Source organism: Saccostrea cucullata, unplaced genomic scaffold, assembly GCF_032062105.1.
Source record: "Saccostrea cucullata isolate Sc308-1 unplaced genomic scaffold, CSIRO_AGI_Scuc_v1 ctg17796, whole genome shotgun sequence".
Taxonomy (NCBI): Eukaryota; Metazoa; Mollusca; class Bivalvia; order Ostreida; family Ostreidae; genus Saccostrea; species Saccostrea cuccullata.
Window position 1 is genome coordinate 1 of NW_026930081.1, and position 10,655 is coordinate 10,655.

At 32.7% G+C, this 10,655-nt stretch overlaps 1 pseudogene; it reads left to right on the forward strand.

Annotated features, from left to right (window-relative positions):
• Positions 1-3,428: 3,428 nt before the first annotated feature.
• On the forward strand, positions 3,429-8,091 carry LOC134282821 (toll-like receptor 4; annotated as a pseudogene).
• The last annotated feature ends 2,564 nt before the right edge of the window (positions 8,092-10,655 follow it).

The following is a 10,655-nucleotide window of genomic DNA, read 5'->3' on the forward strand; positions in this document are numbered from 1 at the left end:
CCCCCCGGGTAAGGGCGGGGCCAAAATGGCCGACCAAAGTTTTACATAGAAATATATAGGAAAATTCTTTAAAAATCTTCTTCTCAAGAATGACAAAGCCATAATTCATCATATTTATATGGAAACATGCTCAGGTAGTGTAGATTCAAGTTTGTTCAAATCATGACCCCCGGGGGTAGGGCGGGGCCAAAATGGCCGACCAAAGTTTTACATAGAAATATATAGGAAAAATCTTTAAAAATCTTCTTTTCAAGAATGACAAAGCCATAATTCATCATATTTATATGGGAGCATGCTCATGTAGTGTAGATTCAAGTTTGTTCAAATCATGACCCCCCCGGGTAAGGACGGGGCCAAAATGGCCGACCAAAGTTTTACATAGAAATATATAGGAAAATTCTTTAAAAATCTTCTTCTCAAGAATGACAAAGCCATAATTCATCATATTTATATGGAAACATGCTCAGGTAGTGTAGATTCAAGTTTGTTCAAATCGTGACCCCAGGGGGTAGGGCGGGGCCAAAATGGCCGACCAAAGTTTTACATAGAAATATATAGGAAAATTCTTTAAAAATCTTCTTCTCAAGAATGACAAAGCCATTATTCATCATATTTATATGGAAGCATGTTCAGGTAGTGTAGATTCAAGTTTGTTCAAATCATGACCCCCGGGGGTAGGGCGGGGCCAAAATGACCGACCAAAGTTTTACATAGAAATATATAGGAAAATTCTTTAAAAATCTTCTCAATCATTTTCTAAAAAATAGCAAATCCATGATTGGTCATGGGACTACTTTTGGATTTAAACTTTACAATAAAAAGCCATTTTATACTAGTCCTACCCTTGGTGCTCAGGTGAGCGATGTGGCCCATGGGCCTCTTGTTTAATGAAGTATGTTTGACAATACCTGCAACAGTAATTATGTACGAGGTTTGTTCGAAAACTTTGCGGACTTATGTCATAACCTTTTCATTTCATGTCATATCAAATCAATTTTCCTCATTTTAAAATTAACATTTTTTGTACTCGCGGAGCACACGGCAATGCAACGTCAAAACATAGAGTGAAGAATCTCTTAAATAAAATAAATAATAAAATAAAAGTAAAAAATACAATCCCTATATATTTAACAAATCATACTTTTGTGTCCTGTTTTAAATTCTTTTTTTTTGACAGTATTTAAGACTATTTTTTTAAAGAATTGTTCTTATTTTTCAAGTTTTTTCTTAGATTTTTACAGTTAAACCGTTTCTTCACAGACTGTCCTCATCCGATACATAGTTTACGTCACTCGAATACTGCCTGTATTTTTTCTACACACATACACATTTTTTTCACTAACATTTTTTGAGTTTATTAAGGATTTTTCTGAGTAAAACACAAGATTGCCTAATTATCTGCTGTTCCGTAACGTACTAAAACGTGATCATTTTTGTCGTTTTCAATGAGGACTACCTATCTTCCAGAGTTCATTTCTTTTCAACGAAGCAAAATATTAAGTCAAAATTGGAATACCAATCGATGAAAAAAATCTTAATTCTAATTTCTTGGCTGTTTTCGTTTGTATGGTTGAGACAGATATGGAAATAACGAACACTATTCAATCTCAACTTCCATTAAACAATATACAAAATAAGAGCAGAGCAAACACGGACCTCCGAAACATCAGATGTGGGATCAGGTGCCATGGAGGAGTAAGCATCCCCTGCCGACCGGTCACACCCACCGTGAGCTCGTTGTCATGATCAGGAAATAACGGAAAAAAACTCCGTCGTCAATTCAGTGTATAACAATTAGTCTCGTTCAACCAGACCCTCGGCTGTCTCCGTAAATCTCCAACCACCCAGAGGGTCTGGTAAAGATACGTAATATCGTTTGTAACGCCAAAACTAGGCTTACTGAAATTCTGGTAAAGTTTTTTATTGGCTGAAAATAACACACCTACTCGATTTAAATAAATACATGATACATCAGCAGAAAAATAACTTAAAGATGTAAAATATATATGTCTAAAAGTTAAAGCTGTTAGATAGGAATTGTTTACGGTAATGCCCACCAATTATAGGTAAGTGTATAAGTGTGTATCTTGCAAATATTCTGTACGAAAGCAAAATTGAAAGTAGTGTAGCCCTACCTGCGGTACACATTCCTTCGGTTGATATTGTAATTTCTAGTTTCGTGTCCCAAATTAAAGATTAGTTTATTAATATAAAGACACAATCCAGAAGAAGAAACACATATTACGTTTGTTTTCAAAAAGGATCGTCAAAATGAAAACAAGATAGCGCCCTCTGACGGTTACAAAGGCTAACGTGATTCTTTACCAGACCCTCAGGGTGGTTGGAGTTTTACGGAGACAGCCGAGGGTCTGGTTGAACGAGACTAACTAACAATTGGTATAAAAAACGTCAGTCAGCATTTGACTCAATGATGAATTGTATTTGCTGACAAGGTCATTGCATCGACCATAGAATTTACGAAATGATTACTTTAAACGAGACTGTTGATCTTCTTATCAACTTGTTTGTCAATAATTTACCTCGTTTAAGAAATTGTTCATACGTAAAGCATGCTCTTGCGTTTTGAATCAACTGATATATATATACTCCGTATGCAGGTGATGAAAGTATATTTCTGCATAAGTAAGGGAAGTTGACGATAGAAAAGTTACAGTCATCACGTTTATCATATAGCTTGGTTGTTATATTACCATTAGTGTCTTTTTCAAGTTAAAAAACCAAATATGAAGCAGAAGTGTCGAAATTTGTGGTATCTTTTATTTCAAGCTCACCAGAATGTATCGTGTCGACGTCCAGACATTATTAAGTTTTGAATAAATGGTGATATCTAAAAAAAAAATTGAAACAAATCATTTGAAATTATTCTTTTAATATTTCTACTAAATTTGGATAATATGAAATTATAAAATAAAAGATATGACATACATCACAATGAGATATTCATGATTCTCCATTGTAGTTCATGAGAAAATGTACATTTTACTTCCTTCCTTAACATTACAGAATATTAATACGTGTTTTACAATGCAAATCTTTAAAAGATAAAACATTAATTTGATATACACATTGGTAGATATGAAATAGGTAATCTTATGTCCCAATTAAAGTTCATATTTTATAAATTACGTCTGAATGGCACGAATCCAGCGAGATAAATACATCCTGATATTTAATTCTTAATGATACACATGATGTTTACGTATTTACAAGATCGAATTGCGAGCGTTAAATTTCTCGTACAATAAAGAACAAAGTTGAGGTATATTATATTCATCATTAAATGATTTGTTGTCGTGGCGTCCACAGTAAATTATTTAGATTTACCCTGTTTTCCAAGTGGATCTTTAGAAAAGTTACATGTTATTTCATAAATTTAATATTGATTTATATCTATAGTGATCTCCTCAGGCTTCAAAAGGATGTATAGTGTATCATTTAAAAGAATGGCAAAGAAACGGTAAGTTATTTCTCTATTTATACACAGTAATTTCAAATAGCCATGTTTTTTTCTGTATTTGCGCAGTACATTTATAGATAAGAGATCAGATTCGAATAGAAAAAAAAATTGCAATGAAATCCGGAAGTTTTTCTGAAATGTATACCCAAACCAATGTTTTATATTGCGTAGAATAATAATTTCTAAAAAGTTTAACCCCTTAATTATCGTCATATGTTAGACTTCATGTTAACCTCTTAGCTGAAAAAATAACATATAATGCAAAAAGTTAAAAAATTATACATTTTCAATCATGAAACTTTTTTCATCAATAATTATAGGCACATCTTTTTTATAGGACTTGAATTATTATTTTAAATCTCATTTTCGTACCAAATAAAATCGTCAACAGTGCAGAAAAAGTGTCAACTTAGTAATAGCAAAAGATGTTGCATTTCACTCTATCATGTCTATGAGAAAAATTATGTGACCTTCCGTTGCAAAAGCATGCACTACCTTACTGATTTTATGAATTCTTAAAGAATAAATACTATATATATTAACTAAAATACGTATCTGCAACCATCTATTTCGTGATACAAAGGCAAATACATATGTAATTATATTTTAAATGTTGAAATCATTTATCCTTCTCAGTTTGAATGTGTTGGCCTTGACATTTCCAAGTTTTCTGGCATTAGCATGATTAGGTAATTAATGTGATTTTTCTTTTTAATTGAAAAGAAACTCTTTTTATTGACTACTTGAAATTGCTCACGAAAATGTCTCCGATTTCGAAGAGTAATCTTTTTACCCACAATAATTTTTCAAACTTCATCTTTAAAGTTAATCATATTATATAGGGAAAGCTAATGAATTTCTGATACAATTTCAGGAAATGCGGATTAAAACACTTATTGGGCATTTTCCCATTCAAATTTGATTAACAACCATATTTTAAAAATAAAAATCATAGATATTCAGGCTTTTATAGAAACTACGCAACATTTATGCATATAAGGTACATTAATTTCTTCCATTTTCTTCGATTATTTTACAATGCTAAGTGTATTCAGGTATATCTTTCATTGCAAAATACCATAATTTCTTATCATGCTAGTAATTTTTTGCAGTAAAACTTTTGACTTCCTATAAAACCCTTCTGAGAACTTCAGAGAACATTGAGGCACATTTAGAGTATAAAATAGAACTCGTAGCATGAAAAGAATTAATTTTCAAGCTTCATTTTAAGACTTTTTGATATAAATTATAAATTAAAAATTAACCTTCCTAGTGAATGGGAAGGGCTTGCACCTCGCACCATGGTCGCATTTAAGTGAAAATGGCGCATAAAATCAATCAATCATGGCACCAAGGTGTGCATTCAATTTTGCGATGTTATTTGGACATATTTTGCGTAAAACTTCCTTACTTGTTTTACTTTCGTTTTAAATGCAGTCAGTTTAGAACAACAAATCTAATAAGTTGACCCCGCCAAAAACTCCTTCCGGTAAAACGAAGCACTAACATTAGGTACATTACTTTATTTATTTGTACATTTGTATGGTAGGATGTTTTCCTTTTCCAAAACTATCGTAATTTCAACACAAAATTCGGGTGAATTATATTCTATGCGAGTTCCTTTGAATTTGCTGCATCGAATAAGTTAAAAATATGGTTAGGTGATTAAAATTTTTTTCTCTCGTATTTCATATTTTTTGTCACTTTGTTATTTCATTAGATGGCCCTTCATATTATATTACTGGCCCATTCATTTTCAAAATGGCCAATCAAAAATAATGACAGTTGCGCCAGAGTCATATTGACCATTTTGGCCTTCCCAATTACTGAATTTACCGTCTGTCTTCTAGCTGAGGATCAGAGTACCTTAACATAAGCTTTTCAAAAGCGTCCATTTTTTTCAATCCTCTTAACATATTTTAACTAGATGAAATGTTTTCATCGAAATTATTGTCTTTTTATTAATCTTTCTTTTCTAACAGAGAAAGCAAATTATAAATAAAACTATTTCTTTCAGATTTTTTTAAATTATGATATAAAATAAACAAAAAGTCCATCAATTAATCTTAAAGAAAAATTGTTTGCCATCTACCAACTCATGGTACAATAATACGGTCAATAGGTACATGAAGATGGGGAAATATTGTTTTCCAGAACATGTCAGCATATTTGTTGGAGGAATAAGACAAATAAAAAGGAAAACAAAATATCGTGTGCTCAATTGTAAAAAAAAATGAGCCTGGCCAGTTTTGGTAAGTCGTTTGGAAAGGGTACCCAAAGATTTTGAAATGTACTTCGCTGTTTTATTGCTCGTATCTTAAACATGTTACATGCATAACCTTATACTCTCCAACCTGCTTGTAGATATTGGCAACATTCAGACGCCATGTTTGGCCTGCTTTGCGTTTCTGTTTTATTTTCAACATACTTCAAAGTAGAATCTCTGGAATGTTCGTCCGACAAAAGATGCAGATGTCAAAACTATCAAGGACAACTATGGGCAATTTGTGCAAACCTCAATCTCACAACGACACCGCCTTTAAACAATTACGTCACAGGAATAAATCTTGCAAGAAACAGCCTTTCAAAGTTTCCAGAAAGCCTTCCTAGGGGGATTCTGTATTTAGATGTCTCTGAAAACATTTTGCAAAAACTGGATGCAGCGTCACTGGGAAAATATAAAGAACTGAGAAATTTAAGTGCTTGTAGCAATAAACTAAAGTCAATTGAGCTCGGTGCTTTTGAGAACTCACCGAATTTGCTACATCTTGATATTTCAAATAATCAGGAATTAACTATAGAAGTTACTGTTAATGTATCGAGTGACTTACGAAACTCTACTCCAATTCGAGTTCTAAATTTTGAAAAATTACAATGCACCTACGGTGTCAGTTTCAATCTCATGAAATATCATACCAATTTTCTCAGGCAAACACGACTAGAGGAACTGAATTTGGGGTCTGTCTAATCGCATCAACAGTCTTGAAACAGGAGTTATAACAGAATTACATAAGTCTCTCAAACATCTTAATTTGGCAAATAACATTCAGAGTTTTGGATTTTATTTGGCTGAGTTTGGCGATTTGCCCAATGTAATCAGTATTAATGTGAGTTTTCAAGCTTCTTTCCGTCAGTTGCTAACAACAGAATTTTTGATAAACTGTAACGATACCAGAGCAGTCGGCAGTAGGCTTGCAGAACCTAGTAATATTTTGACGAGGAGCCCTAAATTATCATCGAAAGGAAATAACAATATAAGTATATATTGGCCACGAAACCTAAAAACCCTTTATTTCCATGATAATTTGTACAAATTTACCCTACAGGATTATATTTTCAAGACGGCCCAAAAGCTGAGAAGTCTCTACATGCAAAACAATATCATCTACGAATCAAACGGTCCTATAATTGGATTCGAAAGTGTAGAATATATAGATTTCTCCAATAATTTCTGCGGTTATATCTCACCGAATTTCTTTAAGTATTTTAGAAATTTATCTTACCTCAACCTTTCCCATAATGCATTGGGTGAATCTTTAGAAAAGAATGAGAATGGAAAAAATTTTCAATATCTCCATATGTTGGCCACTTTAGATTTAACGAGAAACAGGATTATTTCTCTTCCGGCTAGAAAGTTTTCGTTACCTATAAATTTCTAATGTAATAAATGACAAATCTCTAAAGTTTAGACCTTTCAAATAATTAGTTATCATATTTGAATACGGAAACAAGAAATGCATTAGATGCATTGTCACAATGGAGAGAGATTTCAGTGAATTTGAAAAGTAACAGATTAAGATGCAATTGTGAAAATTTGGAATTTATAAAGTGGATGCAGTTTTCAAAAAATATCAAATTTCTGTATTTCCATAACTATACTTGTGTTTTCTTAAATTCATCAAATATCCATTTTTCTGACATTGAAAATCTACTTCAGACTTTGGAAAAACGATGTTTTTCTTATGCTCTTCTTATTGTGATTATGACGTCATTAATAATCGTTGCCTTGACAACCACTCTCAGTCGCATTCTTTAAAGATACAGGTGGAAGCTGAGATACATGTATTATGTGGCAAGGGAAAAGTACAAAGACGATGAACTACGTAACAGGAAATATCATGGAAAAGAATATCACTTTGATGCCTTTGTGTCTTATGCTGAAAGTGACCGACAGTTTGTTATTTCCCTTGTGAAATTCCTGGAAGATCAAAGCAATTTGAGGCTCTGTATACATCATCGTGATTTCATCCCAGGGACAGGGATTGAAGATAACATCACAAACGCCATTCATAACAGCAGACAAACTGTTTGTATTATGACGTCACAGTTTTTAGAATCATACTTGTGTATGTTTGAATTGAACATGGCTCGAATGGAATCTATATATTCCCGCAATGGTGAAAATGTTCTTTTTCTTGTGGCTCTCGAGGAAAGTGCAATGAGAAAATTGCCGCTTCCTTTAATGGACATGATAGAATCAAAATCTTATTTAGAATTCCCGGAGGGAGGGGACCAGGAGGAAATAACAGCCTTCAGATCGAACTTAAAGAGGCACTTACATCGTATGACAATGACTTCAGACACTTAAATGATTCTGAGTAGTAAAATTAAAGAAAGTCCAAAAAGACAAGAAAAAAAATGAAAATAAAAGTAAAGTAAAATTTAATTTCTCTCTTTTTTTTTTTTTTTTTGCTTCATACTTAATTGACCGTTTCACGGTAACTGCGGTACTGCTCTTTTGCAGGGCAAAATGATATAGTTTGGTGAAATATGACGTAAAAGTAATTGTTAAAGATACGTCATTTAATTATCTGTCAACAAAAACTTCGCCAAACGTTATTATTTTGCCCTGCAAAAGTGTAGTACCGCAGTTACCGTGAAGGGGCTAATAATAAATTGAATGACCGAACACAACAAAAATCAAGTTAATTTCTATAAACAGCATTGTCATCATGTATAAATGAAAATAGTGAAGATAACGAACGGCAATCGATGTAATAAAAACTAAAGCAATACAGATCCGTGGCTGGGCATAAACACAAACCCTCGGAAATTCCAGAGATACACTGTACATGTAGGATCAGGTGCCCAAAAAGTATTAGTCATATCTGCTGTGAGAAATGCATCAATCAATAATAATTAGACCAAACATCCCGTTTTCAAAAAGGAAAAGCTGGCAAATGACATGAAACAAGCCAGTTAAGATACAAATCAGTGGTATTTTAATGTAATTGTGAATAAGGTCTTAAAACAACCATAGAAATTGTTACGAAATGCTGACTTTAAACGACAATGTTAAAATCCTTGTGACATCAACTTTTGTGTAAGTGGCCTGCCTCGGATAAAAAAAAAGGATGGTTCTCAGAGCAAGCTCTTGAGTAGCAAATTGGGATCCATGAACACTATGTGGAGATGATAGCGGAAAACTACATTTTAAAATTGGAAAGTCGTCGATGTTGAGCTGAGCTAATCTTGTTTGTCAAAGAATTTAGTTGTTCGTGGGCCTTTGTAGTCTTAATAACAATCAAATATGAACAGATGTCGCAAACTCTATGGTGTCTTAATTCAAGGCAACATATAAGAGGAATTGCAGCTTCGTAAAAATTCAAAATCAGGTTGGCTAATAAGGGACACAATTCGTACCCCTTGGGATTCCATTGGTTTGTCTGGAGACATGCAGTTTTTGAAGGCTATACTCGTATTTATGTTGTCATTGAAGTACTCCAGCATCCTTTTAGTGTCAACTTCAGAGTCCTTATATTTAGAATTAGGGCAAATTTTTACGCAGTAATTTTGTTCATGACCAATCACGAGCTTAAGATGTGAAAATTGTGGTCCAAGTGGAAATTTCCTCTTAATGTTTCTAACAGTAACGCTCAATATTATTACTAACTGAACATACAAAGCATATTGCATAAGTTTATATGTATATTATATGTATATTGATGTGTGTGTATGTGTCCTTATATATGTATATTATATGTTTATTCATACAAATATTTTACTTAAATTGATACAACTCAGTGAAATGATGTACTGTATTTGTAGAATGTTACAAATATAAGAAGATAACGAATAGTGTTCAAGCTCGAAAGTCCTTTAAACTATACTAATTAGAGAAGATCAAACAAGGACTTCCAAAAAAGAAGAAGTGCATAAAATACCATAGACAAGTGAGCATAAAATTAACAAATTAAAATCAACAGTTTTAAATAAATTTACAAATTAGTTTTACAAATCTTAAATAACTTACCAATCTTTTCGCGAACGCTTTATTTAGAATACATGCAAATACAATGTATTACATGTACACTAAACTAAAAATCGTGTTGTTTGCATAGGCGTCAGAACCGGGGGATAAGACCCCCTCCCTAAATTGTTTTGCAAAGATAGACATAATATAGCCATTGGGCATTGGGACGTAGGTTTAGCCCCACCCCCTCCAGTTTCAACATGCAAGTTGCATGTTAGGTTATATTTTTTATTTAAAAAAAGGTAAGTAGTAGGCCTAGTGTTTGTAAAAAAAATTGTCACTGAAAAATGTTCTATCCCCCCTTTCCAACGAAGTTTGGACAATCGACACATTTTTTTTATCTTATTTGCTTGTCAAGTTTTACTTGTAGGTTTGAATCTTTTTCTCTTTCACTTAGCCCCTATAACCTTTTATTTTGCTTCCGATGCCAATGATTCGGGGGGAGGGGGGGCTGCTATTTCTCTTACATAATATTTTTCTACAAAAATCAGCAGTTATTTCCCTAAAACATTTCAATTTTAATTTACATACCATTATTAAATTTTTTTTAAATCTTATTTTTATCTCTACAATAAAAAAATAGTATATACTTTAAGTAAGTACAAAAAATTAATTCTGTACCGATTTTATTAACTCTTGAAGAGCCTCTAAACTGTTTATAGCATATTCATTTATACTTTTTCGCCAACGACTGGCCTATCAAACAGCGTTAACTTTTGTTATATGCATTTCATTTCACCTTTGTTGGTAAAATATTTTTGACCAAAATATAGTGTTGACATTTTTTTTTGCTGAAGTAAAAGTTAATAAACTTCAATCATCTACTTTTGAGTGATCAGTAACCCGTGAACGGTGTAAACTACGTCAACATCAACGTCATAATGGGATAAGATGACGTAATACTAAGTTGGGGGATTTCTTTTC